Consider the following 25,712-nt stretch of genomic DNA (forward strand, 5'->3'; position numbering starts at 1 on the left):
TTCTTTTGGGCGTTTAGCCAGCATCCATATTTTTGACTTTGCTCGGACTGTCTTAGGGCTGTGGGATGGACAATATTGATGTCAGATAGGATTGAACATCTGCTTTTTGGTTTGAAAAGCTTAAAATTTAGGGGAAAAAAGGCACTGCTGAGATTTGAACTCAGGATCTCCTGTTTACTAGACAGGCGCTTTAACCACCTAAGCCACAGCGCCAAGTAAAGTCCAGCAGAAAAGCCAGAAAATGGGAATTTCTTACGCAATGATTCAAATTTCTACTAAATGTTGTGCATTGATGGAGTGGTTGCAGCTTGCATTTTTTCACCAACTTGGAGTTACGGTCCCCTCAGCTAGTGCCTGATCTGTGACCTTCAATAAAAATGCAGCAAAAAACTTTTTGACCCTGTTCTCAGAATCTATCACCTGGAGGTAGGGACTTATGTAGACGAGGTGGCCGAGTGGTTAAGGCGATGGACTGCTAATCCATTGTGCTCTGCATGCATGGGTTCAAATCCGATCCTCGTCGGTTCCTTCTACCTTTTACCACTTTGCAGCTTGCCTAGTAGATTCTTTGCAACTTGCCTTGTAGATTCTTTATTGTCAGGATATGCAGTGGATGCTCCCACCATGGCAGTTTTCTATTTTTGATTCAGAAACGTGCCTCATGTGACCTATCAACCTGGCATTAGTAATCCTGCATTGTTTTTCCATTTCTCTTGCATGGTGCTTAATACTATCCAATAAAGAAGATGAGGACATTTCCTTCTTTTGGGCGTTCAGCCAGCATACATATTTTTGACTTTGCTCGGACTGTCTTAGGGCTGTGGGATGGACAATATTGATGTCAGATAGGATTGAACATCTGCTTTTTGGTATGAAAAGCTTAAAATTTAGGGGAAAAAAGGCACTGCTGAGATTTGAACTCAGGATCTCCTGTTTACTAGACAGGCGCTTTAACCACCTAAGCCACAGCGCCAAGTGAAGTCCAGCAGAAAAGCCAGAAAATGGGAATTTCTTACGCAATGATTCAAATTTCTACTAAATGTTGTGCATTGATGGAGTGGTTGCAGCTTGCATTTTTTCACCAACTTGGAGTTACGGTCCCCTCAGCTAGTGCCTGATCTGTGACCTTCAATAAAAATGCAGCAAAAAACTTTTTGACCCTGTTCTCAGAATCTATCACCTGGAGGTAGGGACTTATGTAGACGAGGTGGCCGAGTGGTTAAGGCGATGGACTGCTAATCCATTGTGCTCTGCATGCATGGGTTCAAATCCGATCCTCGTCGGTTCCTTCTACCTTTTACCACTTTGCAGCTTGCCTAGTAGATTCTTTGCAACTTGCCTTGTAGATTCTTTATTGTCAGCATATGCAGTGGATGCTCCCACCATGGCAGTTTTCTATTTTTGATTCAGAAACGTGCCTCATGTGACCTATCAACCTGGCATTAGTAATCCTGCATTGTTTTTCCATTTCTCTTGCATGGTGCTTAATACTATCCAATAAAGAAGATGAGGACATTTCCTTCTTTTGGGCATTCAGCCAGCATACATATTTTTGACTTTGCTCGGACATTCTTAGGACTGTGGGATAGACAAGTTTGAAGTCACATATGATTGAACGTCTACTTCTTGGTATGAAAAGCTCAAAATTGCAAAGAAAGAAAGGCACTGCTGAGATTCGAACTCAGGATCTCCTGTTTACAAGACAGGCGCTTTAACCAACTAAGCCACAGCGCCATGACAACCCTTTCCTTAAAGTCAGAAAATGGGAATTGCTATGCAATGATTAAAATGTATACAAAATGCTGTATATTGACGGAGCAGTTGCAGCTTGCATTTTTTGAGTTACGGTCCATTCAGCCAGTGCTTAATATGTTACCTTCAATGAAAATGCAGCCAAAGACTTGTTGATCATGTTGTCAGAATGTCTCACCTGGAGTGGTTGCCTTTTAAAGACGAGGTGGCCGAGGGGTTAAGTCGATGGACGGCTAATCCATTGTGCTCTGCATGCCTTTTCCAACTTGGTATCTTGCTTTGAAGATTTTTTATTGTCTTTGCAGGCATGGGAGTTTTCTATTTCCAATCAAGAAGGGTGCGTTACGTGACCTATCAACCAGGCCTAAGAAATCCTGCCTTGTTTTCCAATTCCTCTTGCATGGTGCTTAATGCTATCCTATAAAGAAGATGAGGACATTTCTTTCTTTTGGACGTTTAGCCAGCATCCATATTTTTGACTTTGCTCGGACTGTCTTAGGGCTGTGGGATGGTCAATATTGATGTCAGATAGGATTGAACATCTGCTTTTTGGTATGAAAAGCTTAAAATTTAGGGGAAAAAAGGCACTGCTGAGATTTGAACTCAGGATCTCCTGTTTACTAGACAGACGCTTTAACCAACTAAGCCACAGCACCACATGAAGTCCAGCAGAAAAGCCAGAAAATGGGAATTTCTTACTCAATGATTCAAATTTCTACTAAATGTTATGCATTGATGGAGTGGTTGCAGCTTGCATTTTTTCACCAACTTGGAGTTACGGTCCCCTCAGCCAGTGCCTGATCTGTGACCTTCAATAAAAATGCAGCAAAAAACTTTTTGACCCTGTTCTCAGAATCTATCACCTGGAGTTAGGGCCTTATGTAGACGAGGTGGCCGAGTGGTTAAGGCGATGGACTGCTAATCCATTGTGCTCTGCATGCATGGGTTCAAATCCCATCCTCGTCGGTTTCTTCTACTTTTTACCACTTTGCAGCTTGCCTAGTAGATTCTTTGCAACTTGCCTTGTAGATTCTTTATTGTCAGCATATGCAGTGGATGCTCCCACCATGGCAGTTTTCTATTTTTGGTTCAGAAACGTGCCTCATGTGACCTATCAACCTGGCATTAGTAATCCTGCATTGTTTTTCCATTTCTCTTGCATGGTGCTTAATACTATCCAATAAAGAAGATGAGGACATTTCCTTCTTTTGGGCATTCAGCCAGCATACATATTTTTGACTTTGCTCGGACATTCTTAGGACTGTGGGATAGACAAGTTTGAAGTCACATATGATTGAACGTCTACTTCTTGGTATGAAAAGCTCAAAATTGCAAAGAAAGAAAGGCACTGATGAGATTCGAACTCAGGATCTCCTGTTTACAAGACAAGCGGTTTAACCAACTAAGCCACAGCGCCATGACAACCCTTGCCTTAAAGTCAGAAAATGGGAATTGCTATGCAATGATTAAAATGTATACAAAATGCTGTATATTGACGGAGCAGTTGCAGCTTGCATTTTTTGAGTTACGGTCCATTCAGCCAGTGCTTAATATGTGACCTTCAATGAAAATGCAGCCAATTGTGCTCTGCATGCCTTTTCCAACTTGGTATCTTGCTTTGAAGATTTTTTATTGTCTTTGCAGGCATGGGAGTTTTCTATTTCCAATCCAGAAGGGTGCGTTACGTGACCTATCAACCAGGCCTTAGAAATCCTGCCTTGTTTTCCAATTCCTCTTGCATGGTGCTTAATGCTATCCTATAAAGAAGATGAGGACATTTCTTTCTTTTGGACGTTTAGCCAGCATCCATATTTTTGACTTTGCTCGGACTGTCTTAGGGCTGTGGGATGGTCAATATTGATGTCAGATAGGATTGAACATCTGCTTTTTGGTATGAAAAGCTTAAAATTTAGGGGGAAAAAAGGCACTGCTGAGATTTGAACTCAGGATCGCCTGTTTACTAGACAGGCGCTTTAACCAACTAAGCCACAGCACCACATGAAGTCCAGCAGAAAAGCCAGAAAATGGGAATTTCTTACGCAATGATTCAAATTTCTACTAAATGTTGTGCATTGATGGAGTGGTTGCAGCTTGCATTTTTTCACCAACTTGGAGTTACGGTCCCCTCAGCCAGTGCCTGATCTGTGACCTTCAATAAAAATGCAGCAAAAAACTTTTTGACCCTGTTCTCAGAATCTATCACCTGGAGGTAGGGACTTATGTAGATGAGGTGGCCGAGTGGTTAAGGCGATGGACTGCTAATCCATTGTGCTCTGCATGCATGGGTTCAAATCCCATCCTCGTCGGTTTCTTCTACTTTTTACCACTTTGCAGCTTGCCTAGTAGATTCTTTGCAACTTGCCTTGTAGATTCTTTATTGTCAGCATATGCAGTGGATGCTCCCACCATGGCAGTTTTCTATTTTTGATTCAGAAACGTGCCTCATGTGACCTATCAACCTGGCATTAGTAATCCTGCATTGTTTTTCCATTTCTCTTGCATGGTGCTTAATACTATCCAATAAAGAAGATGAGGACATTTCCTTCTTTTGGGCATTCAGCCAGCATACATATTTTTGACTTTGCTCGGACATTCTTAGGACTGTGGGATAGACAAGTTTGAAGTCACATATGATTGAACGTCTACTTCTTGGTATGAAAAGCTCAAAATTGCAAAGAAAGAAAGGCACTGCTGAGATTCGAACTCAGGATCTCCTGTTTACAAGACCAACTAAGCCACAGCGCCATGACAACCAATGCCAAAAAGCCAAAAAGTCAGAAAGTCAGAAAATGGGAATTGCTATGCAATGATTAAAATGTCTACAAAATGCTGTATATTGACGGAGCAGTTGCAGCTTGCATTTTTTAAGTTACGGTCCATTCAGCCAGTGCTTAATATGTGACCTTCAATGAAAATGCAGCCAAAGACTTGTTGATCATGTTGTCAGAATGTCTCACCTGGAGTGGTTGCCTTTTAAAGACGAGGTGGCCGAGGGGTTAAGTCGATGGACGGCTAATCCATTGTGCTCTGCATGCCTTTTCCAACTTGGTATCTTGCTTTGTAGATTTTTTATTGTCTTTGCAGGCATGGGAGTTTTCTATTTCCAATCCAGAAGGGTGCGTTACGTGACCTATCAACCAGGCCTTAGAAATCCTGCCTTGTTTTCCAATTCCTCTTGCATGGTGCTTAATGCTATCCTATAAAGAAGATGAGGACATTTCTTTCTTTTGGGCGTTTAGCCAGCATCCATATTTTTGACTTTGCTCGGACTGTCTTAGGGCTGTGGGATGGACAATATTGATGTCAGATAGGATTGAACATCTGCTGTTTGGTATGAAAAGCTTAAAATTTAGGGGAAAAAAAGGCACTGCTGAGATTTGAACTCAGGATCTCCTGTTTACTAGACAGGCGCTTTAACCACCTAAGCCACAGCGCCAAGTGAAGTCCAGCAGAAAAGCCAGAAAATGGGAATTTCTTACGCAATGATTCAAATTTCTACTAAATGTTGTGCATTGATGGAGTGGTTGCAGCTTGCATTTTTTCACCAACTTGGAGTTACGGTCCCCTCAGCTAGTGCCTGATCTGTGACCTTCAATAAAAATGCAGCAAAAAACTTTTTGACCCTGTTCTCAGAATCTATCACCTGGAGGTTGGGACTTATGTAGACGAGGTGGCCGAGTGGTTAAGGCGATGGACTGCTAATCCATTGTGCTCTGCATGCATGGGTTCAAATCCCATCCTCGTCGGTTTCTTCTACTTTTTACCACTTTGCAGCTTGCCTAGTAGATTCTTTGCAACTTGCCTTGTAGATTCTTTATTGTCAGCATATGCAGTGGATGCTCCCACCATGGCAGTTTTCTATTTTTGATTCAGAAACGTGCCTCATGTGACCTATCAACCTGGCATTAGTAATCCTGCATTGTTTTTCCATTTCTCTTGCATGGTGCTTAATACTATCCAATAAAGAAGATGAGGACATTTCCTTCTTTTGGGCATTCAGCCAGCATACATATTTTTGACTTTGCTCGGACATTCTTAGGACTGTGGGATAGACAAGTTTGAAGTCACATATGATTGAACGTCTACTTCTTGGTATGAAAAGCTCAAAATTGCAAAGAAAGAAAGGCACTGCTGAGATTCGAACTCAGGATCTCCTGTTTACAAGACAGACGCTTTAACCAACTAAGCCACAGCGCCATGACAACCAATGCCAAAAAGCCAAAAAGCCAAAAAGCCAAAAAGTCAGAAAGTCAGAAAATGGGAATTGCTATGCAATGATTAAAATGTCTACAAAATGCTGTATATTGACGGAGCAGTTGCAGCTTGCATTTTTTGAGTTACGGTCCATTCAGCCAGTGCTTAATATGTGACCTTCAATGAAAATGCAGCCAAAGACTTGTTGATCATGTTGTCAGAATGTCTCACCTGGAGTGGTTGCCTTTTAAAGACGAGGTGGCCGAGGGGTTAAGTCGATGGACGGCTAATCCATTGTGCTCTGCATGCCTTTTCCAACTTGGTATCTTGCTTTGTAGATTTTTTATTGTCTTTGCAGGCATGGGAGTTTTCTATTTCCAATCCAGAAGGGTGCGTTACGTGACCTATCAACCAGGCCTTAGAAATCCTGCCTTGTTTTCCAATTCCTCTTGCATGGTGCTTAATGCTATCCTATAAAGAAGATGAGGACATTTCTTTCTTTTGGGCGTTTAGCCAGCATCCATATTTTTGACTTTGCTCGGACTGTCTTAGGGCTGTGGGATGGACAATATTGATGTCAGATAGGATTGAACATCTGCTTTTTGGTTTGAAAAGCTTAAAATTTAGGGGAAAAAAGGCACTGCTGAGATTTGAACTCAGGATCTCCTGTTTACTAGACAGGCGCTTTAACCACCTAAGCCACAGCGCCAAGTGAAGTCCAGCAGAAAAGCCAGAAAATGGGAATTTCTTACGCAATGATTCAAATTTCTACTAAATGTTGTGCATTGATGGAGTGGTTGCAGCTTGCATTTTTTCACCAACTTGGAGTTACGGTCCCCTCAGCTAGTGCCTGATCTGTGACCTTCAATAAAAATGCAGCAAAAAACTTTTTGACCCTGTTCTCAGAATCTATCACCTGGAGGTAGGGACTTATGTAGACGAGGTGGCCGAGTGGTTAAGGCGATGGACTGCTAATCCATTGTGCTCTGCATGCATGGGTTCAAATCCGATCCTCGTCGGTTCCTTCTACCTTTTACCACTTTGCAGCTTGCCTAGTAGATTCTTTGCAACTTGCCTTGTAGATTCTTTATTGTCAGCATATGCAGTGGATGCTCCCACCATGGCAGTTTTCTATTTTTGATTCAGAAACGTGCCTCATGTGACCTATCAACCTGGCATTAGTAATCCTGCATTGTTTTTCCATTTCTCTTGCATGGTGCTTAATACTATCCAATAAAGAAGATGAGGACATTTCCTTCTTTTGGGCATTCAGCCAGCATACATATTTTTGACTTTGCTCGGACATTCTTAGGACTGTGGGATAGACAAGTTTGAAGTCACATATGATTGAACGTCTACTTCTTGGTATGAAAAGCTCAAAATTGCAAAGAAAGGCACTGCTGAGATTCGAACTCAGGATCTCCTGTTTACAAGACAGGCGCTTTAACCAACTAAGCCACAGCGCCATGACAACCCTTTCCTTAAAGTCAGAAAATGGGAATTGCTATGCAATGATTAAAATGTATACAAAATGCTGTATATTGACGGAGCAGTTGCAGCTTGCATTTTTTGAGTTACGGTCCATTCAGCCAGTGCTTAATATGTTACCTTCAATGAAAATGCAGCCAAAGACTTGTTGATCATGTTGTCAGAATGTCTCACCTGGAGTGGTTGCCTTTTAAAGACGAGGTGGCCGAGGGGTTAAGTCGATGGACGGCTAATCCATTGTGCTCTGCATGCCTTTTCCAACTTGGTATCTTGCTTTGAAGATTTTTTATTGTCTTTGCAGGCATGGGAGTTTTCTATTTCCAATCAAGAAGGGTGCGTTACGTGACCTATCAACCAGGCCTAAGAAATCCTGCCTTGTTTTCCAATTCCTCTTGCATGGTGCTTAATGCTATCCTATAAAGAAGATGAGGACATTTCTTTCTTTTGGACGTTTAGCCAGCATCCATATTTTTGACTTTGCTCGGACTGTCTTAGGGCTGTGGGATGGTCAATATTGATGTCAGATAGGATTGAACATCTGCTTTTTGGTATGAAAAGCTTAAAATTTAGGGGAAAAAAGGCACTGCTGAGATTTGAACTCAGGATCTCCTGTTTACTAGACAGACGCTTTAACCAACTAAGCCACAGCACCACATGAAGTCCAGCAGAAAAGCCAGAAAATGGGAATTTCTTACTCAATGATTCAAATTTCTACTAAATGTTATGCATTGATGGAGTGGTTGCAGCTTGCATTTTTTCACCAACTTGGAGTTACGGTCCCCTCAGCCAGTGCCTGATCTGTGACCTTCAATAAAAATGCAGCAAAAAACTTTTTGACCCTGTTCTCAGAATCTATCACCTGGAGTTAGGGCCTTATGTAGACGAGGTGGCCGAGTGGTTAAGGCGATGGACTGCTAATCCATTGTGCTCTGCATGCATGGGTTCAAATCCCATCCTCGTCGGTTTCTTCTACTTTTTACCACTTTGCAGCTTGCCTAGTAGATTCTTTGCAACTTGCCTTGTAGATTCTTTATTGTCAGCATATGCAGTGGATGCTCCCACCATGGCAGTTTTCTATTTTTGGTTCAGAAACGTGCCTCATGTGACCTATCAACCTGGCATTAGTAATCCTGCATTGTTTTTCCATTTCTCTTGCATGGTGCTTAATACTATCCAATAAAGAAGATGAGGACATTTCCTTCTTTTGGGCATTCAGCCAGCATACATATTTTTGACTTTGCTCGGACATTCTTAGGACTGTGGGATAGACAAGTTTGAAGTCACATATGATTGAACGTCTACTTCTTGGTATGAAAAGCTCAAAATTGCAAAGAAAGAAAGGCACTGATGAGATTCGAACTCAGGATCTCCTGTTTACAAGACAAGCGGTTTAACCAACTAAGCCACAGCGCCATGACAACCCTTGCCTTAAAGTCAGAAAATGGGAATTGCTATGCAATGATTAAAATGTATACAAAATGCTGTATATTGACGGAGCAGTTGCAGCTTGCATTTTTTGAGTTACGGTCCATTCAGCCAGTGCTTAATATGTGACCTTCAATGAAAATGCAGCCAATTGTGCTCTGCATGCCTTTTCCAACTTGGTATCTTGCTTTGTAGATTTTTTATTGTCTTTGCAGGCATGGGAGTTTTCTATTTCTAATCCAGAAGGGTGCGTTACGTGACCTATCAACCAGGCCTTAGAAATCCTGCCTTGTTTTCCAATTCCTCTTGCATGGTGCTTAATGCTATCCTATAAAGAAGATGAGGACATTTCTTTCTTTTGGGCGTTTAGCCAGCATCCATATTTTTGACTTTGCTCGGACTGTCTTAGGGCTGTGGGATGGACAATATTGATGTCAGATAGGATTGAACATCTGCTTTTTGGTATGAAAAGCTTAAAATTTAGGGGAAAAAAGGCACTGCTGAGATTTGAACTCAGGATCTCCTGTTTACTAGACAGGCGCTTTAACCACCTAAGCCACAGCGCCAAGTGAAGTCCAGCAGAAAAGCCAGAAAATGGGAATTTCTTACGCAATGATTCAAATTTCTACTAAATGTTGTGCATTGATGGAGTGGTTGCAGCTTGCATTTTTTCACCAACTTGGAGTTACGGTCCCCTCAGCTAGTGCCTGATCTGTGACCTTCAATAAAAATGCAGCAAAAAACTTTTTGACCCTGTTCTCAGAATCTATCACCCGGAGGTAGGGACTTATGTAGACGAGGTGGCCGAGTGGTTAAGGCGATGGACTGCTAATCCATTGTGCTCTGCATGCATGGGTTCAAATCCGATCCTCGTCGGTTCCTTCTACCTTTTACCACTTTGCAGCTTGCCTAGTAGATTCTTTGCAACTTGCCTTGTAGATTCTTTATTGTCAGCATATGCAGTGGATGCTCCCACCATGGCAGTTTTCTATTTTTGATTCAGAAACGTGCCTCATGTGACCTATCAACCTGGCATTAGTAATCCTGCATTGTTTTTCCATTTCTCTTGCATGGTGCTTAATACTATCCAATAAAGAAGATGAGGACATTTCCTTCTTTTGGGCATTCAGCCAGCATACATATTTTTGACTTTGCTCGGACATTCTTAGGACTGTGGGATAGACAAGTTTGAAGTCACATATGATTGAACGTCTACTTCTTGGTATGAAAAGCTCAAAATTGCAAAGAAAGAAAGGCACTGCTGAGATTCGAACTCAGGATCTCCTGTTTACAAGACAGGCGCTTTAACCAACTAAGCCACAGCGCCATGACAACCCTTTCCTTAAAGTCAGAAAATGGGAATTGCTATGCAATGAGTAAAATGTATACAAAATGCTGTATATTGACGGAGCAGTTGCAGCTTGCATTTTTTGAGTTACGGTCCATTCAGCCAGTGCTTAATATGTTACCTTCAATGAAAATGCAGCCAAAGACTTGTTGATCATGTTGTCAGAATGTCTCACCTGGAGTGGTTGCCTTTTAAAGACGAGGTGGCCGAGGGGTTAAGTCGATGGACGGCTAATCCATTGTGCTCTGCATGCCTTTTCCAACTTGGTATCTTGCTTTGAAGATTTTTTATTGTCTTTGCAGGCATGGGAGTTTTCTATTTCCAATCCAGAAGGGTGCGTTACGTGACCTATCAACCAGGCCTTAGAAATCCTGCCTTGTTTTCCAATTCCTCTTGCATGGTGCTTAATGCTATCCTATAAAGAAGATGAGGACATTTCTTTCTTTTGGACGTTTAGCCAGCATCCATATTTTTGACTTTGCTCGGACTGTCTTAGGGCTGTGGGATGGTCAATATTGATGTCAGATAGGATTGAACATCTGCTTTTTGGTATGAAAAGCTTAAAATTTAGGGGGAAAAAAGGCACTGCTGAGATTTGAACTCAGGATCTCCTGTTTACTAGACAGGCGCTTTAACCAACTAAGCCACAGCACCACATGAAGTCCAGCAGAAAAGCCAGAAAATGGGAATTTCTTACGCAATGATTCAAATTTCTACTAAATGTTGTGCATTGATGGAGTGGTTGCAGCTTGCATTTTTTCACCAACTTGGAGTTACGGTCCCCTCAGCCAGTGCCTGATCTGTGACCTTCAATAAAAATGCAGCAAAAAACTTTTTGACCCTGTTCTCAGAATCTATCACCTGGAGGTAGGGACTTATGTAGATGAGGTGGCCGAGTGGTTAAGGCGATGGACTGCTAATCCATTGTGCTCTGCATGCATGGGTTCAAATCCCATCCTCGTCGGTTTCTTCTACTTTTTACCACTTTGCAGCTTGCCTAGTAGATTCTTTGCAACTTGCCTTGTAGATTCTTTATTGTCAGCATATGCAGTGGATGCTCCCACCATGGCAGTTTTCTATTTTTGATTCAGAAACGTGCCTCATGTGACCTATCAACCTGGCATTAGTAATCCTGCATTGTTTTTCCATTTCTCTTGCATGGTGCTTAATACTATCCAATAAAGAAGATGAGGACATTTCCTTCTTTTGGGCATTCAGCCAGCATACATATTTTTGACTTTGCTCGGACATTCTTAGGACTGTGGGATAGACAAGTTTGAAGTCACATATGATTGAACGTCTACTTCTTGGTATGAAAAGCTCAAAATTGCAAAGAAAGAAAGGCACTGCTGAGATTCGAACTCAGGATCTCCTGTTTACAAGACCAACTAAGCCACAGCGCCATGACAACCAATGCCAAAAAGCCAAAAAGTCAGAAAGTCAGAAAATGGGAATTGCTATGCAATGATTAAAATGTTTACAAAATGCTGTATATTGACGGAGCAGTTGCAGCTTGCATTTTTTAAGTTACGGTCCATTCAGCCAGTGCTTAATATGTGACCTTCAATGAAAATGCAGCCAAAGACTTGTTGATCATGTTGTCAGAATGTCTCACCTGGAGTGGTTGCCTTTTAAAGACGAGGTGGCCGAGGGGTTAAGTCGATGGACGGCTAATCCATTGTGCTCTGCATGCCTTTTCCAACTTGGTATCTTGCTTTGTAGATTTTTTATTGTCTTTGCAGGCATGGGAGTTTTCTATTTCCAATCCAGAAGGGTGCGTTACGTGACCTATCAACCAGGCCTTAGAAATCCTGCCTTGTTTTCCAATTCCTCTTGCATGGTGCTTAATGCTATCCTATAAAGAAGATGAGGACATTTCTTTCTTTTGGGCGTTTAGCCAGCATCCATATTTTTGACTTTGCTCGGACTGTCTTAGGGCTGTGGGATGGACAATATTGATGTCAGATAGGATTGAACATCTGCTTTTTGGTATGAAAAGCTTAAAATTTAGGGGGAAAAAAGGCACTGCTGAGATTTGAACTCAGGATCTCCTGTTTACTAGACAGGCGCTTTAACCACCTAAGCCACAGCGCCAAGTGAAGTCCAGCAGAAAAGCCAGAAAATGGGAATTTCTTACGCAATGATTCAAATTTCTACTAAATGTTGTGCATTGATGGAGTGGTTGCAGCTTGCATTTTTTCACCAACTTGGAGTTACGGTCCCCTCAGCTAGTGCCTGATCTGTGACCTTCAATAAAAATGCAGCAAAAAACTTTTTGACCCTGTTCTCAGAATCTATCACCTGGAGGTAGGGACTTATGTAGACGAGGTGGCCGAGTGGTTAAGGCGATGGACTGCTAATCCATTGTGCTCTGCATGCATGGGTTCAAATCCGATCCTCGTCGGTTCCTTCTACCTTTTACCACTTTGCAGCTTGCCTAGTAGATTCTTTGCAACTTGCCTTGTAGATTCTTTATTGTCAGCATATGCAGTGGATGCTCCCACCATGGCAGTTTTCTATTTTTGATTCAGAAACGTGCCTCATGTGACCTATCAACCTGGCATTAGTAATCCTGCATTGTTTTTCCATTTCTCTTGCATGGTGCTTAATACTATCCAATAAAGAAGATGAGGACATTTCCTTCTTTTGGGCATTCAGCCAGCATACATATTTTTGACTTTGCTCGGACATTCTTAGGACTGTGGGATAGACAAGTTTGAAGTCACATATGATTGAACGTCTACTTCTTGGTATGAAAAGCTCAAAATTGCAAAGAAAGAAAGGCACTGCTGAGATTCGAACTCAGGATCTCCTGTTTACAAGACAGGCGCTTTAACCAACTAAGCCACAGCGCCATGACAACCCTTTCCTTAAAGTCAGAAAATGGGAATTGCTATGCAATGAGTAAAATGTATACAAAATGCTGTATATTGACGGAGCAGTTGCAGCTTGCATTTTTTGAGTTACGGTCCATTCAGCCAGTGCTTAATATGTTACCTTCAATGAAAATGCAGCCAAAGACTTGTTGATCATGTTGTCAGAATGTCTCACCTGGAGTGGTTGCCTTTTAAAGACGAGGTGGCCGAGGGGTTAAGTCGATGGACGGCTAATCCATTGTGCTCTGCATGCCTTTTCCAACTTGGTATCTTGCTTTGAAGATTTTTTATTGTCTTTGCAGGCATGGGAGTTTTCTATTTCCAATCCAGAAGGGTGCGTTACGTGACCTATCAACCAGGCCTTAGAAATCCTGCCTTGTTTTCCAATTCCTCTTGCATGGTGCTTAATGCTATCCTATAAAGAAGATGAGGACATTTCTTTCTTTTGGACGTTTAGCCAGCATCCATATTTTTGACTTTGCTCGGACTGTCTTAGGGCTGTGGGATGGACAATATTGATGTCAGATAGGATTGAACATCTGCTTTTTGGTATGAAAAGCTTAAAATTTAGGGGGAAAAAAGGCACTGCTGAGATTTGAACTCAGGATCTCCTGTTTACTAGACAGGCACTTTAACCACCTAAGCCACAGCGCCAAGTGAAGTCCAGCAGAAAAGCCAGAAAATGGGAATTTCTTACGCAATGATTCAAATTTCTACTAAATGTTGTGCATTGATGGAGTGGTTGCAGCTTGCATTTTTTCACCAACTTGGAGTTACGGTCCCCTCAGCTAGTGCCTGATCTGTGACCTTCAATAAAAATGCAGCAAAAAACTTTTTGACCCTGTTCTCAGAATCTATCACCTGGAGGTAGGGACTTATGTAGACGAGGTGGCCGAGTGGTTTAGCCAGCATCCATATTTTTGACTTTGCTCGGACTGTCTTAGGGCTGTGGGATGGTCAATATTGATGTCAGATAGGATTGAACATCTGCTTTTTGGTATGAAAAGCTTAAAATTTAGGGGGAAAAAAGGCACTGCTGAGATTTGAACTCAGGATCTCCTGTTTACTAGACAGGCGCTTTAACCAACTAAGCCACAGCACCACATGAAGTCCAGCAGAAAAGCCAGAAAATGGGAATTTCTTACGCAATGATTCAAATTTCTACTAAATGTTGTGCATTGATGGAGTGGTTGCAGCTTGCATTTTTTCACCAACTTGGAGTTACGGTCCCCTCAGCCAGTGCCTGATCTGTGACCTTCAATAAAAATACAGCAAAAAACTTTTTGACCCTGTTCTCAGAATCTATCACCTGGAGGTAGGGACTTATGTAGACGAGGTGGCCGAGTGGTTAAGGCGATGGACTGCTAATCCATTGTGCTCTGCATGCATGGGTTCAAATCCCATCCTCATCGGTTTCTTCTACTTTTTACCACTTTGCAGCTTGCCTAGTAGATTCTTTGCAACTTGCCTTGTAGATTCTTTATTGTCAGCATATGCAGTGGATGCTCCCACCATGGCAGTTTTCTATTTTTGATTCAGAAACGTGCCTCATGTGACCTATCAACCTGGCATTAGTAATCCTGCATTGTTTTTCCATTTCTCTTGCATGGTGCTTAATACTATTCAATAAAGAAGATGAGGACATTTCCTTCTTTTGGGCATTCAGCCAGCATACATATTTTTGACTTTGCTCGGACATTCTTAGGACTGTGGGATAGACAAGTTTGAAGTCACATATGATTGAACGTCTACTTCTTGGTATGAAAAGCTCAAAATTGCAAAGAAAGAAAGGCACTGCTGAGATTCGAACTCAGGATCTCCTGTTTACAAGACCAACTAAGCCACAGCGCCATGACAACCAATGCCAAAAAGCCAAAAAGTCAGAAAGTCAGAAAATGGGAATTGCTATGCAATGATTAAAATGTCTACAAAATGCTGTATATTGACGGAGCAGTTGCAGCTTGCATTTTTTGAGTTACGGTCCATTCAGCCAGTGCTTAATATGTGACCTTCAATGAAAATGCAGCCAAAGACTTGTTGATCATGTTGTCAGAATGTCTCACCTGGAGTGGTTGCCTTTTAAAGACGAGGTGGCCGAGGGGTTAAGTCGATGGACGGCTAATCCATTGTGCTCTGCATGCCTTTTCCAACTTGGTATCTTGCTTTGTAGATTTTTTATTGTCTTTGCAGGCATGGGAGTTTTCTATTTCCAATCCAGAAGGGTGCGTTACGTGACCTATCAACCAGGCCTTAGAAATCCTGCCTTGTTTTCCAATTCCTCTTGCATGGTGCTTAATGCTATCCTATAAAGAAGATGAGGACATTTCTTTCTTTTGGGCGTTTAGCCAGCATCCATATTTTTGACTTTGCTCGGACTGTCTTAGGGCTGTGGGATGGACAATATTGATGTCAGATAGGATTGAACATCTGCTTTTTGGTATGAAAAGCTTAAAATTTAGGGGGAAAAAAAGGCACTGCTGAGATTTGAACTCAGGATCTCCTGTTTACTAGACAGGTGCTTTAACCACCTAAGCCACAGCACCAAGTGAAGTCCAGCAGAAAAGCCAGAAAATGGGAATTTCTTACGCAATAATTCAAATTTCTACTAAATGTTGTGCATTGATGGAGTGGTTGCAGCTTGCATATTTTCACCAACTTGGAGTTACGGTCCCCTCAGCCAGTGCCTGATCTGTGACCTTCAATAAAAATGCAGCAAAAAACTTTTTGACCCTGTTCTCAGAATCTATCACCTGGAGGTAGGGACTTATGTAGACGAGGTGGCCGAGTGGTTAAGGCGATGGACTGCTAATCCATTGTGCTCTGCATGCATGGGTTCAAATCCCATCCTCGTCGGTTCCTTCTACCTTTTACCACTTTGCAGCTTGCCTAGTAGATTCTTTGCAACTTGCCTTGTAGATTCTTTATTGTCAGCATATGCAGTGGATGCTCCCACCATGGCAGTTTTCTATTTTTGATTCAGAAACGTGCCTCATGTGACCTATCAACCTGGCATTAGTAATCCTGCATTGTTTTTCCATTTCTCTTGCATGGTGCTTAATACTATCCAATAAAGAAGATGAGGACATTTCCTTCTTTTGGGCATTCAGCCAGCATACATATTTTTGACTTTGCTCGGACATTCTTAGGACTGTGGGATAGACAAGTTTGAAGTCACATATGATTGAACGTCTACTTCTTGGTATGAAAAGCTTATAATTGCAAAGAAAGAAAGGCACTGCTGAGATTCGAACTCAGGATCTCCTGTTTACAAGACAGGCGCTTTAACCAACTAAGCCACAGCGCCATGACAACCCTTTCCTTAAAGTCAGAAAATGGGAATTGCTATGCAATGATTAAAATGTATACAAAATGCTGTATATTGACGGAGCAGTTGCAGCTTGCATTTTTTGAGTTACGGTCCATTCAGCCAGTGCTTAATATGTTACCTTCAATGAAAATGCAGCCAAAGACTTGTTGATCATGTTGTCAGAATGTCTCACCTGGAGTGGTTGCCTTTTAAAGACGAGGTGGCCGAGGGGTTAAGTCGATGGACGGCTAATCCATTGTGCTCTGCATGCCTTTTCCAACTTGGTATCTTGCTTTGAAGATTTTTTATTGTCTTTGCAGGCATGGGAGTTTTCTATTTCCAATCCAGAAGGGTGCGTTACGTGACCTATCAACCAGGCCTTAGAAATCCTGCCTTGTTTTCCAATTCCTCTTGCATGGTGCTTAATGCTATCCTATAAAGAAGATGAGGACATTTCTTTCTTTTGGACGTTTAGCCAGCATCCATATTTTTGACTTTGCTCGGACTGTCTTAGGGCTGTGGGATGGTCAATATTGATGTCAGATAGGATTGAACATCTGCTTTTTGGTATGAAAAGCTTAAAATTTAGGGGGAAAAAAGGCACTGCTGAGATTTGAACTCAGGATCTCCTGTTTACTAGACAGGCGCTTTAACCAACTAAGCCACAGCACCACATGAAGTCCAGCAGAAAAGCCAGAAAATGGGAATTTCTTACGCAATGATTCAAATTTCTACTAAATGTTGTGCATTGATGGAGTGGTTGCAGCTTGCATTTTTTCACCAACTTGGAGTTACGGTCCCCTCAGCCAGTGCCTGATCTGTGACCTTCAATAAAAATGCAGCAAAAAACTTTTTGACCCTGTTCTCAGAATCTATCACCTGGAGGTAGGGACTTATGTAGACGAGGTGGCCGAGTGGTTAAGGCGATGGACTGCTAATCCATTGTGCTCTGCATGCATGGGTTCAAATCCCATCCTCGTCGGTTTCTTCTACTTTTTACCACTTTGCAGCTTGCCTAGTAGATTCTTTGCAACTTGCCTTGTAGATTCTTTATTGTCAGCATATGCAGTGGATGCTCCCACCATGGCAGTTTTCTATTTTTGATTCAGAAACGTGCCTCATGTGACCTATCAACCTGGCATTAGTAATCCTGCATTGTTTTTCCATTTCTCTTGCATGGTGCTTAATACTATTCAATAAAGAAGATGAGGACATTTCCTTCTTTTGGGCATTCAGCCAGCATACATATTTTTGACTTTGCTCGGACATTCTTAGGACTGTGGGATAGACAAGTTTGAAGTCACATATGATTGAACGTCTACTTCTTGGTATGAAAAGCTCAAAATTGCAAAGAAAGAAAGGCACTGCTGAGATTCGAACTCAGGATCTCCTGTTTACAAGACCAACTAAGCCACAGCGCCATGACAACCAATGCCAAAAAGCCAAAAAGTCAGAAAGTCAGAAAATGGGAATTGCTATGCAATGATTAAAATGTCTACAAAATGCTGTATATTGACGGAGCAGTTGCAGCTTGCATTTTTTGAGTTACGGTCCATTCAGCCAGTGCTTAATATGTGACCTTCAATGAAAATGCAGCCAAAGACTTGTTGATCATGTTGTCAGAATGTCTCACCTGGAGTGGTTGCCTTTTAAAGACGAGGTGGCAGAGGGGTTAAGTCGATGGACGGCTAATCCATTGTGCTCTGCATGCCTTTTCCAACTTGGTATCTTGCTTTGTAGATTTTTTATTGTCTTTGCAGGCATGGGAGTTTTCTATTTCCAATCCAGAAGGGTGCGTTACGTGACCTATCAACCAGGCCTTAGAAATCCTGCCTTGTTTTCCAATTCCTCTTGCATGGTGCTTAATGCTATCCTATAAAGAAGATGAGGACATTTCTTTCTTTTGGGCGTTTAGCCAGCATCCATATTTTTGACTTTGCTCGGACTGTCTTAGGGCTGTGGGATGGACAATATTGATGTCAGATAGGATTGAACATCTGCTTTTTGGTATGAAAAGCTTAAAATTTAGGGGAAAAAAGGCACTGCTGAGATTTGAACTCAGGATCTCCTGTTTACTAGACAGGCGCTTTAACCACCTAAGCCACAGCGCCAAGTGAAGTCCAGCAGAAAAGCCAGAAAATGGGAATTTCTTACGCAATGATTCAAATTTCTACTAAATGTTGTGCATTGATGGAGTGGTTGCAGCTTGCATTTTTTCACCAACTTGGAGTTACGGTCCCCTCAGCTAGTGCCTGATCTGTGACCTTCAATAAAAATGCAGCAAAAAACTTTTTGACCCTGTTCTCAGAATCTATCACCTGGAGGTAGGGACTTATGTAGACGAGGTGGCCGAGTGGTTAAGGCGATGGACTACTAATCCATTGTGCTCTGCATGCATGGGTTCAAATCCCATCCTCGTCGGTTCCTTCTACCTTTTACCACTTTGCAGCTTGCCTAGTAGATTCTTTGCAACTTGCCTTGTAGATTCTTTATTGTCAGCATATGCAGTGGATGCTCCCACCATGGCAGTTTTCTATTTTTGCTTCAGAAACGTGCCTCATGTGACCTATCAACCTGGCATTAGTAATCCTGCATTGTTTTTCCATTTCTCTTGCATGGTGCTTAATACTATCCAATAAAGAAGATGAGGACATTTCCTTCTTTTGGGCATTCAGCCAGCATACATATTTTTGACTTTGCTCGGACATTCTTAGGACTGTGGGATAGACAAGTTTGAAGTCACATATGATTGAACGTCTACTTCTTGGTATGAAAAGCTCAAAATTGCAAAGAAAGAAAGGCACTGCTGAGATTCGAACTCAGGATCTCCTGTTTACAAGACAGGCGCTTTAACCAACTAAGCCACAGCGCCATGACAACCCTTTCCTTAAAGTCAGAAAATGGGAATTGCTATGCAATGAGTAAAATGTATACAAAATGCTGTATATTGACGGAGCAGTTGCAGCTTGCATTTTTTGAGTTACGGTCCATTCAGCCAGTGCTTAATATGTTACCTTCAATGAAAATGCAGCCAAAGACTTGTTGATCATGTTGTCAGAATGTCTCACCTGGAGTGGTTGCCTTTTAAAGACGAGGTGGCCGAGGGGTTAAGTCGATGGACGGCTAATCCATTGTGCTCTGCATGCCTTTTCCAACTTGGTATCTTGCTTTGAAGATTTTTTATTGTCTTTGCAGGCATGGGAGTTTTCTATTTCCAATCCAGAAGGGTGCGTTACGTGACCTATCAACCAGGCCTTAGAAATCCTGCTTTGTTTTCCAATTCCTCTTGCATGGTGCTTAATGCTATCCTATAAAGAAGATGAGGACATTTCTTTCTTTTGGACGTTTAGCCAGCATCCATATTTTTGACTTTGCTCGGACTGTCTTAGGGCTGTGGGATGGTCAATATTGATGTCAGATAGGATTGAACATCTGCTTTTTGGTATGAAAAGCTTAAAATTTAGGGGGAAAAAAGGCACTGCTGAGATTTGAACTCAGGATCTCCTGTTTACTAGACAGGCGCTTTAACCAACTAAGCCACAGCACCACATGAAGTCCAGCAGAAAAGCCAGAAAATGGGAATTTCTTACGCAATGATTCAAATTTCAACTAAATGTTGTGCATTGATGGAGTGGTTGCAGCTTGCATTTTTTCACCAACTTGGAGTTACGGTCCCCTCAGCCAGTGCCTGATCTGTGACCTTCAATAAAAATGCAGCAAAAAACTTTTTGACCCTGTTCTCAGAATCTATCACCTGGAGGTAAAGACTTATGTAGACGAGGTGGCCGAGTGGTTAAGGCGATGGACTGCTAATCCATTGTGCTCTGCATGCATGGGTTCAAATCCCATCCTCGTCGGTTTCTTCTACTTTTTACCACTTTGCAGCTTGCCTAGTAGATTCTTTGCAACTTGCCTTGTAGATTCTTTATTGTCAGCATATGCAGTGGATGCTCCCACCATGGCAGTTTTCTATTTTTGATTCAGAAACGTGCCTCATGTGACCTATCAACCTGGCATTAGTAATCCTGCATTGTTTTTCCATTTCTCTTGCATGGTGCTTAATACTATCCAATAAAGAAGATGAGGACATTTCCTTCTTTTGGGCATTCAGCCAGCATACATATTTTTGACTTTGCTCGGACATTCTTAGGACTGTGGGATAGACAAGTTTGAAGTCACATATGATTGAACGTCTACTTCTTGGTATGAAAAGCTCAAAATTGCAAAGAAAGAAAGGCACTGCTGAGATTCGAACTCAGGATCTCCTGTTTACAAGACCAACTAAGCCGCAGCGCCATGACAACCAATGTCAAAAAGCCAAAAAGTCAGAAAGTCAGAAAATGGGAATTGCTATGCAATGATTAAAATGTCTACAAAATGCTGTATATTGACGGAGCAGTTGCAGCTTGCATTTTTTAAGTTACGGTCCATTCAGCCAGTGCTTAATATGTGACCTTCAATGAAAATGCAGCCAAAGACTTGTTGATCATGTTGTCAGAATGTCTCACCTGGAGTGGTTGCCTTTTAAAGACGAGGTGGCCGAGGGGTTAAGTCGATGGACGGCTAATCCATTGTGCTCTGCATGCCTTTTCCAACTTGGTATCTTGCTTTGTAGATTTTTTATTGTCTTTGCAGGCATGGGAGTTTTCTATTTCCAATCCAGAAGGGTGCGTTACGTGACCTATCAACCAGGCCTTAGAAATCCTGCCTTGTTTTCCAATTCCTCTTGCATGGTGCTTAATGCTATCCTATAAAGAAGATGAGGACATTTCTTTCTTTTGGGCGTTTAGCCAGCATCCATATTTTTGACTTTGCTCGGACTGTCTTAGGGCTGTGGGATGGACAATATTGATGTCAGATAGGATTGAACATCTGCTTTTTGGTATGAAAAGCTTAAAATTTAGGGGAAAAAAAGGCACTGCTGAGATTTGAACTCAGGATCTCCTGTTTACTAGACAGGCGCTTTAACCACCTAAGCCACAGCGCCAAGTGAAGTCCAGCAGAAAAGCCAGAAAATGGGAATTTCTTACGCAATGATTCAAATTTCTACTAAATGTTGTGCATTGATGGAGTGGTTGCAGCTTGCATTTTTTCACCAACTTGGAGTTACGGTCCCCTCAGCTAGTGCCTGATCTGTGACCTTCAATAAAAATGCAGCAAAAAACTTTTTGACCCTGTTCTCAGAATCTATCACCTGGAGGTAGGGACTTATGTAGACGAGGTGGCCGAGTGGTTAAGGCGATGGACTGCTAATCCATTGTGCTCTGCATGCATGGGTTCAAATCCCATCCTCGTCGGTTCCTTCTACCTTTTACCACTTTGCAGCTTGCCTAGTAGATTCTTTGCAACTTGCCTTGTAGATTCTTTATTGTCAGCATATGCAGTGGATGCTCCCACCATGGCAGTTTTCTATTTTTGATTCAGAAACGTGCCTCATGTGACCTATCAACCTGGCATTAGTAATCCTGCATTGTTTTTCCATTTCTCTTGCATGGTGCTTAATACTATCCAATAAAGAAGATGAGGACATTTCCTTCTTTTGGGCATTCAGCCAGCATACATATTTTTGACTTTGCTCGGACATTCTTAGGACTGTGGGATAGACAAGTTTGAAGTCACATATGATTGAACGTCTACTTCTTGGTATGAAAAGCTCAAAATTGCAAAGAAAGAAAGGCACTGCTGAGATTCGAACTCAGGATCTCCTGTTTACAAGACAGGCGCTTTAACCAACTAAGCCACAGCGCCATGACAACCCTTTCCTTAAAGTCAGAAAATGGGAATTGCTATGCAATGAGTAAAATGTATACAAAATGCTGTATATTGACGGAGCAGTTGCAGCTTGCATTTTTTGAGTTACGGTCCATTCAGCCAGTGCTTAATATGTTACCTTCAATGAAAATGCAGCCAAAGACTTGTTGATCATGTTGTCAGAATGTCTCACCTGGAGTGGTTGCCTTTTAAAGACGAGGTGGCCGAGGAGTTAAGTCGATGGACGGCTAATCCATTGTGCTCTGCATGCCTTTTCCAACTTGGTATCTTGCTTTGAAGATTTTTTATTGTCTTTGCAGGCATGGGAGTTTTCTATTTCCAATCCAGAAGGGTGCGTTACGTGACCTATCAACCAGGCCTTAGAAATCCTTAATACTATCCAATAAAGAAGATGAGGACATTTCCTTCTTTTGGGCATTCAGCCAGCATACATATTTTTGACTTTGCTCGGACATTCTTAGGACTGTGAGATAGACAAGTTTGAAGTCATAAATGATTGAACGTCTACTTCTTGGTATGAAAAGCTCAAAATTGCAAAGAAAGAAAGGCACTGCTGAGATTCGAACTCAGGATCTCCTGTTTACAAGACCAACTAAGCCGCAGCGCCATGACAACCAATGCCAAAAAGCCAAAAAGTCAGAAAGTCAGAAAATGGGAATTGCTATGCAATGATTAAAATGTCTACAAAATGCTGTATATTGACGGAGCAGTTGCAGCTTGCATTTTTTAAGTTACGGTCCATTCAGCCAGTGCTTAATATGTGACCTTCAATGAAAATGCAGCCAAAGACTTGTTGATCATGTTGTCAGAATGTCTCACCTGGAGTGGTTGCCTTTTAAAGACGAGGTGGCCGAGGGGTTAAGTCGATGGACGGCTAATCCATTGTGCTCTGCATGCCTTTTCCAACTTGGTATCTTGCTTTGTAGATTTTTTATTGTCTTTGCAGGCATGGGAGTTTTCTATTTCCAATCCAGAAGGGTGCGTTACGTGACCTATCAACCAGGCCTTAGAAATCCTGCCTTGTTTTCCAATTCCTCTTGCATGGTGCTTAATGCTATCCTATAAAGAAGATGAGGACATTTCTTTCTTTTGGGCGTTTAGCCAGCATCCATATTTTTGACTTTGCTCGGACTGTCTTAGGGCTGTGGGATGGACAATATTGATGTCAGATAGGATTGAACATCTGCTTTTTGGTATGAAAAGCTTAAAATTTAGGGGAAAAAAAGGCACTGCTGAGATTTGAACTCAGGATCTCCTGTTTACTAGACAGGCGCTTTAACCACCTAAGCCACAGCGCCAAGTGAAGTCCAGCAGAAAAGCCAGAAAATGGGAATTTCTTACGCAATGATTCAAATTTCTACTAAATGTTGTGCATTGATGGAGTGGTTGCAGCTTGCATTTTTTCACCAACTTGGAGTTACGGTCCCCTCAGCTAGTGCCTGATCTGTGACCTTCAATAAAAATGCAGCAAAAAACTTTTTGACCCTGTTCTCAGAATCTATCACCTGGAGGTAGGGACTTATGTAGACGAGGTGGCCGAGTGGTTAAGGCGATGGACTGCTAATCCATTGTGCTCTGCATGCATGGGTTCAAATCCCATCCTTGTCGGTTCCTTCTACCTTTTACCACTTTGCAGCTTGCCTAGTAGATTCTTTGCAACTTGCCTTGTAGATTCTTTATTGTCAGCATATGCAGTGGATGCTCCCACCATGGCAGTTTTCTATTTTTGATTCAGAAACGTGCCTCATGTGACCTATCAACCTGGCATTAGTAATCCTGCATTGTTTTTCCATTTCTCTTGCATGGTGCTTAATACTATCCAATAAAGAAGATGAGGACATTTCCTTCTTTTGGGCATTCAGCCAGCATACATATTTTTGACTTTGCTCGGACATTCTTAGGACTGTGGGATAGACAAGTTTGAAGTCACATATGATTGAACGTCTACTTCTTGGTATGAAAAGCTCAAAATTGCAAAGAAAGAAAGGCACTGCTGAGATTCGAACTCAGGATCTCCTGTTTACAAGACCAACTAAGCCACAGCGCCATGACAACCAATGCCAAAAAGCCAAAAAGTCAGAAAGTCAGAAAATGGGAATTGCTATGCAATGATTAAAATGTCTACAAAATGCTGTATATTGACGGAGCAGTTGCAGCTTGCATTTTTTAAGTTACGGTCCATTCAGCCAGTGCTTAATATGTGACCTTCAATGAAAATGCAGCCAAAGACTTGTTGATCATGTTGTCAGAATGTCTCACCTGGAGTGGTTGCCTTTTAAAGACGAGGTGGCCGAGGGGTTAAGTCGATGGACGGCTAATCCATTGTGCTCTGCATGCCTTTTCCAACTTGGTATCTTGCTTTGTAGATTTTTTATTGTCTTTGCAGGCATGGGAGTTTTCTATTTCCAATCCAGAAGGGTGCGTTACGTGACCTATCAACCAGGCCTTAGAAATCCTGCCTTGTTTTCCAATTCCTCTTGCATGGTGCTTAATGCTATCCTATAAAGAAGATGAGGACATTTCTTTCTTTTGGGCGTTTAGCCAGCATCCATATTTTTGACTTTGCTCGGACTGTCTTAGGGCTGTGGGATGGACAATATTGATGTCAGATAGGATTGAACATCTGCTTTTTGGTATGAAAAGCTTAAAATTTAGGGGAAAAAAAGGCACTGCTGAGATTTGAACTCAGGATCTCCTGTTTACTAGACAGGCGCTTTAACCACCTAAGCCACAGCGCCAAGTGAAGTCCAGCAGAAAAGCCAGAAAATGGGAATTTCTTACGCAATGATTCAAATTTCTACTAAATGTTGTGCATTGATGGAGTGGTTGCAGCTTGCATTTTTTCACCAACTTGGAGTTACGGTCCCCTCAGCTAGTGCCTGATCTGTGACCTTCAATAAAAATGCAGCAAAAAACTTTTTGACCCTGTTCTCAGAATCTATCACCTGGAGGTAGGGACTTATGTAGACGAGGTGGCCGAGTGGTTAAGGCGATGGACTGCTAATCCATTGTGCTCTGCATGCATGGGTTCAAATCCCATCCTCGTCGGTTTCTTCTACCTTTTACCACTTTGCAGCTTGCCTAGTAGATTCTTTGCAACTTGCCTTGTAGATTCTTTATTGTCAGCATATGCAGTGGATGCTCCCACCATGGCAGTTTTCTATTTTTGATTCAGAAACGTGCCTCATGTGACCTATCAACCTGGCATTAGTAATCCTGCATTGTTTTTCCATTTCTCTTGCATGGTGCTTAATACTATCCAATAAAGAAGATGAGGACATTTCCTTCTTTTGGGCATTCAGCCAGCATACATATTTTTGACTTTGCTCGGACATTCTTAGGACTGTGGGATAGACAAGTTTGAAGTCACATATGATTGAACGTCTACTTCTTGGTATGAAAAGCTCAAAATTGCAAAGAAAGAAAGGCACTGCTGAGATTCGAACTCAGGATCTCCTGTTTACAAGACAGGCGCTTTAACCAACTAAGCCACAGCGCCATGACAACCCTTTCCTTAAAGTCAGAAAATGGGAATTGCTATGCAATGAGT

At 41.9% G+C, this 25,712-nt stretch overlaps 48 non-coding genes across 48 annotated transcripts; 18 read left to right on the forward strand and 30 right to left on the reverse strand.

The window, feature by feature from the left end:
- Positions 1–139: 139 nt before the first annotated feature.
- TRNAT-AGU (transfer RNA threonine (anticodon AGU)) lies at positions 140–213 on the reverse strand. Its single transcript has one exon. It is a non-coding gene; the product is annotated as a tRNA-Thr (tRNA).
- Positions 214–441: 228 nt separating this feature from the next.
- Positions 442–523, forward strand: TRNAS-GCU (transfer RNA serine (anticodon GCU)). The gene has a single exon. It is a non-coding gene; the product is annotated as a tRNA-Ser (tRNA).
- A 376-nt stretch (positions 524–899) lies between these two features.
- On the reverse strand, positions 900–973 carry TRNAT-AGU (transfer RNA threonine (anticodon AGU)). The gene has a single exon. It is a non-coding gene; the product is annotated as a tRNA-Thr (tRNA).
- Positions 974–1,201: 228 nt separating this feature from the next.
- On the forward strand, positions 1,202–1,283 carry TRNAS-GCU (transfer RNA serine (anticodon GCU)). Its single transcript has one exon. It is a non-coding gene; the product is annotated as a tRNA-Ser (tRNA).
- Positions 1,284–1,660: 377 nt separating this feature from the next.
- On the reverse strand, positions 1,661–1,734 carry TRNAT-UGU (transfer RNA threonine (anticodon UGU)). The gene has a single exon. It is a non-coding gene; the product is annotated as a tRNA-Thr (tRNA).
- A 600-nt stretch (positions 1,735–2,334) lies between these two features.
- TRNAT-AGU (transfer RNA threonine (anticodon AGU)) lies at positions 2,335–2,408 on the reverse strand. Its single transcript has one exon. It is a non-coding gene; the product is annotated as a tRNA-Thr (tRNA).
- Positions 2,409–2,636: 228 nt separating this feature from the next.
- On the forward strand, positions 2,637–2,718 carry TRNAS-GCU (transfer RNA serine (anticodon GCU)). Its single transcript has one exon. It is a non-coding gene; the product is annotated as a tRNA-Ser (tRNA).
- Positions 2,719–3,095: 377 nt separating this feature from the next.
- Positions 3,096–3,169, reverse strand: TRNAT-UGU (transfer RNA threonine (anticodon UGU)). Its single transcript has one exon. It is a non-coding gene; the product is annotated as a tRNA-Thr (tRNA).
- A 505-nt stretch (positions 3,170–3,674) lies between these two features.
- TRNAT-AGU (transfer RNA threonine (anticodon AGU)) lies at positions 3,675–3,748 on the reverse strand. Its single transcript has one exon. It is a non-coding gene; the product is annotated as a tRNA-Thr (tRNA).
- Positions 3,749–3,976: 228 nt separating this feature from the next.
- TRNAS-GCU (transfer RNA serine (anticodon GCU)) lies at positions 3,977–4,058 on the forward strand. The gene has a single exon. It is a non-coding gene; the product is annotated as a tRNA-Ser (tRNA).
- Positions 4,059–5,114: 1,056 nt separating this feature from the next.
- On the reverse strand, positions 5,115–5,188 carry TRNAT-AGU (transfer RNA threonine (anticodon AGU)). Its single transcript has one exon. It is a non-coding gene; the product is annotated as a tRNA-Thr (tRNA).
- A 228-nt stretch (positions 5,189–5,416) lies between these two features.
- Positions 5,417–5,498, forward strand: TRNAS-GCU (transfer RNA serine (anticodon GCU)). Its single transcript has one exon. It is a non-coding gene; the product is annotated as a tRNA-Ser (tRNA).
- Positions 5,499–5,875: 377 nt separating this feature from the next.
- TRNAT-UGU (transfer RNA threonine (anticodon UGU)) lies at positions 5,876–5,949 on the reverse strand. Its single transcript has one exon. It is a non-coding gene; the product is annotated as a tRNA-Thr (tRNA).
- A 632-nt stretch (positions 5,950–6,581) lies between these two features.
- On the reverse strand, positions 6,582–6,655 carry TRNAT-AGU (transfer RNA threonine (anticodon AGU)). Its single transcript has one exon. It is a non-coding gene; the product is annotated as a tRNA-Thr (tRNA).
- A 228-nt stretch (positions 6,656–6,883) lies between these two features.
- TRNAS-GCU (transfer RNA serine (anticodon GCU)) lies at positions 6,884–6,965 on the forward strand. The gene has a single exon. It is a non-coding gene; the product is annotated as a tRNA-Ser (tRNA).
- A 373-nt stretch (positions 6,966–7,338) lies between these two features.
- Positions 7,339–7,412, reverse strand: TRNAT-UGU (transfer RNA threonine (anticodon UGU)). The gene has a single exon. It is a non-coding gene; the product is annotated as a tRNA-Thr (tRNA).
- A 600-nt stretch (positions 7,413–8,012) lies between these two features.
- On the reverse strand, positions 8,013–8,086 carry TRNAT-AGU (transfer RNA threonine (anticodon AGU)). The gene has a single exon. It is a non-coding gene; the product is annotated as a tRNA-Thr (tRNA).
- A 228-nt stretch (positions 8,087–8,314) lies between these two features.
- TRNAS-GCU (transfer RNA serine (anticodon GCU)) lies at positions 8,315–8,396 on the forward strand. The gene has a single exon. It is a non-coding gene; the product is annotated as a tRNA-Ser (tRNA).
- A 377-nt stretch (positions 8,397–8,773) lies between these two features.
- On the reverse strand, positions 8,774–8,847 carry TRNAT-UGU (transfer RNA threonine (anticodon UGU)). Its single transcript has one exon. It is a non-coding gene; the product is annotated as a tRNA-Thr (tRNA).
- Positions 8,848–9,351: 504 nt separating this feature from the next.
- Positions 9,352–9,425, reverse strand: TRNAT-AGU (transfer RNA threonine (anticodon AGU)). The gene has a single exon. It is a non-coding gene; the product is annotated as a tRNA-Thr (tRNA).
- Positions 9,426–9,653: 228 nt separating this feature from the next.
- TRNAS-GCU (transfer RNA serine (anticodon GCU)) lies at positions 9,654–9,735 on the forward strand. Its single transcript has one exon. It is a non-coding gene; the product is annotated as a tRNA-Ser (tRNA).
- Positions 9,736–10,112: 377 nt separating this feature from the next.
- TRNAT-UGU (transfer RNA threonine (anticodon UGU)) lies at positions 10,113–10,186 on the reverse strand. Its single transcript has one exon. It is a non-coding gene; the product is annotated as a tRNA-Thr (tRNA).
- Positions 10,187–10,787: 601 nt separating this feature from the next.
- Positions 10,788–10,861, reverse strand: TRNAT-AGU (transfer RNA threonine (anticodon AGU)). The gene has a single exon. It is a non-coding gene; the product is annotated as a tRNA-Thr (tRNA).
- Positions 10,862–11,089: 228 nt separating this feature from the next.
- TRNAS-GCU (transfer RNA serine (anticodon GCU)) lies at positions 11,090–11,171 on the forward strand. Its single transcript has one exon. It is a non-coding gene; the product is annotated as a tRNA-Ser (tRNA).
- A 1,056-nt stretch (positions 11,172–12,227) lies between these two features.
- Positions 12,228–12,301, reverse strand: TRNAT-AGU (transfer RNA threonine (anticodon AGU)). The gene has a single exon. It is a non-coding gene; the product is annotated as a tRNA-Thr (tRNA).
- A 228-nt stretch (positions 12,302–12,529) lies between these two features.
- Positions 12,530–12,611, forward strand: TRNAS-GCU (transfer RNA serine (anticodon GCU)). Its single transcript has one exon. It is a non-coding gene; the product is annotated as a tRNA-Ser (tRNA).
- A 377-nt stretch (positions 12,612–12,988) lies between these two features.
- On the reverse strand, positions 12,989–13,062 carry TRNAT-UGU (transfer RNA threonine (anticodon UGU)). Its single transcript has one exon. It is a non-coding gene; the product is annotated as a tRNA-Thr (tRNA).
- Positions 13,063–13,663: 601 nt separating this feature from the next.
- TRNAT-AGU (transfer RNA threonine (anticodon AGU)) lies at positions 13,664–13,737 on the reverse strand. The gene has a single exon. It is a non-coding gene; the product is annotated as a tRNA-Thr (tRNA).
- A 374-nt stretch (positions 13,738–14,111) lies between these two features.
- Positions 14,112–14,185, reverse strand: TRNAT-AGU (transfer RNA threonine (anticodon AGU)). Its single transcript has one exon. It is a non-coding gene; the product is annotated as a tRNA-Thr (tRNA).
- Positions 14,186–14,413: 228 nt separating this feature from the next.
- On the forward strand, positions 14,414–14,495 carry TRNAS-GCU (transfer RNA serine (anticodon GCU)). Its single transcript has one exon. It is a non-coding gene; the product is annotated as a tRNA-Ser (tRNA).
- Positions 14,496–15,552: 1,057 nt separating this feature from the next.
- TRNAT-AGU (transfer RNA threonine (anticodon AGU)) lies at positions 15,553–15,626 on the reverse strand. The gene has a single exon. It is a non-coding gene; the product is annotated as a tRNA-Thr (tRNA).
- Positions 15,627–15,854: 228 nt separating this feature from the next.
- Positions 15,855–15,936, forward strand: TRNAS-GCU (transfer RNA serine (anticodon GCU)). Its single transcript has one exon. It is a non-coding gene; the product is annotated as a tRNA-Ser (tRNA).
- Positions 15,937–16,313: 377 nt separating this feature from the next.
- On the reverse strand, positions 16,314–16,387 carry TRNAT-UGU (transfer RNA threonine (anticodon UGU)). The gene has a single exon. It is a non-coding gene; the product is annotated as a tRNA-Thr (tRNA).
- A 601-nt stretch (positions 16,388–16,988) lies between these two features.
- TRNAT-AGU (transfer RNA threonine (anticodon AGU)) lies at positions 16,989–17,062 on the reverse strand. The gene has a single exon. It is a non-coding gene; the product is annotated as a tRNA-Thr (tRNA).
- Positions 17,063–17,290: 228 nt separating this feature from the next.
- Positions 17,291–17,372, forward strand: TRNAS-GCU (transfer RNA serine (anticodon GCU)). The gene has a single exon. It is a non-coding gene; the product is annotated as a tRNA-Ser (tRNA).
- A 1,055-nt stretch (positions 17,373–18,427) lies between these two features.
- Positions 18,428–18,501, reverse strand: TRNAT-AGU (transfer RNA threonine (anticodon AGU)). The gene has a single exon. It is a non-coding gene; the product is annotated as a tRNA-Thr (tRNA).
- Positions 18,502–18,729: 228 nt separating this feature from the next.
- Positions 18,730–18,811, forward strand: TRNAS-ACU (transfer RNA serine (anticodon ACU)). The gene has a single exon. It is a non-coding gene; the product is annotated as a tRNA-Ser (tRNA).
- Positions 18,812–19,188: 377 nt separating this feature from the next.
- On the reverse strand, positions 19,189–19,262 carry TRNAT-UGU (transfer RNA threonine (anticodon UGU)). The gene has a single exon. It is a non-coding gene; the product is annotated as a tRNA-Thr (tRNA).
- A 601-nt stretch (positions 19,263–19,863) lies between these two features.
- Positions 19,864–19,937, reverse strand: TRNAT-AGU (transfer RNA threonine (anticodon AGU)). The gene has a single exon. It is a non-coding gene; the product is annotated as a tRNA-Thr (tRNA).
- Positions 19,938–20,165: 228 nt separating this feature from the next.
- TRNAS-GCU (transfer RNA serine (anticodon GCU)) lies at positions 20,166–20,247 on the forward strand. The gene has a single exon. It is a non-coding gene; the product is annotated as a tRNA-Ser (tRNA).
- Positions 20,248–21,303: 1,056 nt separating this feature from the next.
- Positions 21,304–21,377, reverse strand: TRNAT-AGU (transfer RNA threonine (anticodon AGU)). The gene has a single exon. It is a non-coding gene; the product is annotated as a tRNA-Thr (tRNA).
- Positions 21,378–21,605: 228 nt separating this feature from the next.
- On the forward strand, positions 21,606–21,687 carry TRNAS-GCU (transfer RNA serine (anticodon GCU)). Its single transcript has one exon. It is a non-coding gene; the product is annotated as a tRNA-Ser (tRNA).
- A 377-nt stretch (positions 21,688–22,064) lies between these two features.
- Positions 22,065–22,138, reverse strand: TRNAT-UGU (transfer RNA threonine (anticodon UGU)). The gene has a single exon. It is a non-coding gene; the product is annotated as a tRNA-Thr (tRNA).
- A 1,248-nt stretch (positions 22,139–23,386) lies between these two features.
- On the reverse strand, positions 23,387–23,460 carry TRNAT-AGU (transfer RNA threonine (anticodon AGU)). The gene has a single exon. It is a non-coding gene; the product is annotated as a tRNA-Thr (tRNA).
- A 228-nt stretch (positions 23,461–23,688) lies between these two features.
- TRNAS-GCU (transfer RNA serine (anticodon GCU)) lies at positions 23,689–23,770 on the forward strand. Its single transcript has one exon. It is a non-coding gene; the product is annotated as a tRNA-Ser (tRNA).
- Positions 23,771–24,826: 1,056 nt separating this feature from the next.
- On the reverse strand, positions 24,827–24,900 carry TRNAT-AGU (transfer RNA threonine (anticodon AGU)). Its single transcript has one exon. It is a non-coding gene; the product is annotated as a tRNA-Thr (tRNA).
- A 228-nt stretch (positions 24,901–25,128) lies between these two features.
- On the forward strand, positions 25,129–25,210 carry TRNAS-GCU (transfer RNA serine (anticodon GCU)). The gene has a single exon. It is a non-coding gene; the product is annotated as a tRNA-Ser (tRNA).
- A 377-nt stretch (positions 25,211–25,587) lies between these two features.
- On the reverse strand, positions 25,588–25,661 carry TRNAT-UGU (transfer RNA threonine (anticodon UGU)). Its single transcript has one exon. It is a non-coding gene; the product is annotated as a tRNA-Thr (tRNA).
- Positions 25,662–25,712: the final 51 nt, after the last annotated feature.

Source organism: Hyla sarda, unplaced genomic scaffold (assembly GCF_029499605.1).
Source record: "Hyla sarda isolate aHylSar1 unplaced genomic scaffold, aHylSar1.hap1 scaffold_1129, whole genome shotgun sequence".
Taxonomy (NCBI): domain Eukaryota; kingdom Metazoa; phylum Chordata; class Amphibia; order Anura; family Hylidae; genus Hyla; species Hyla sarda.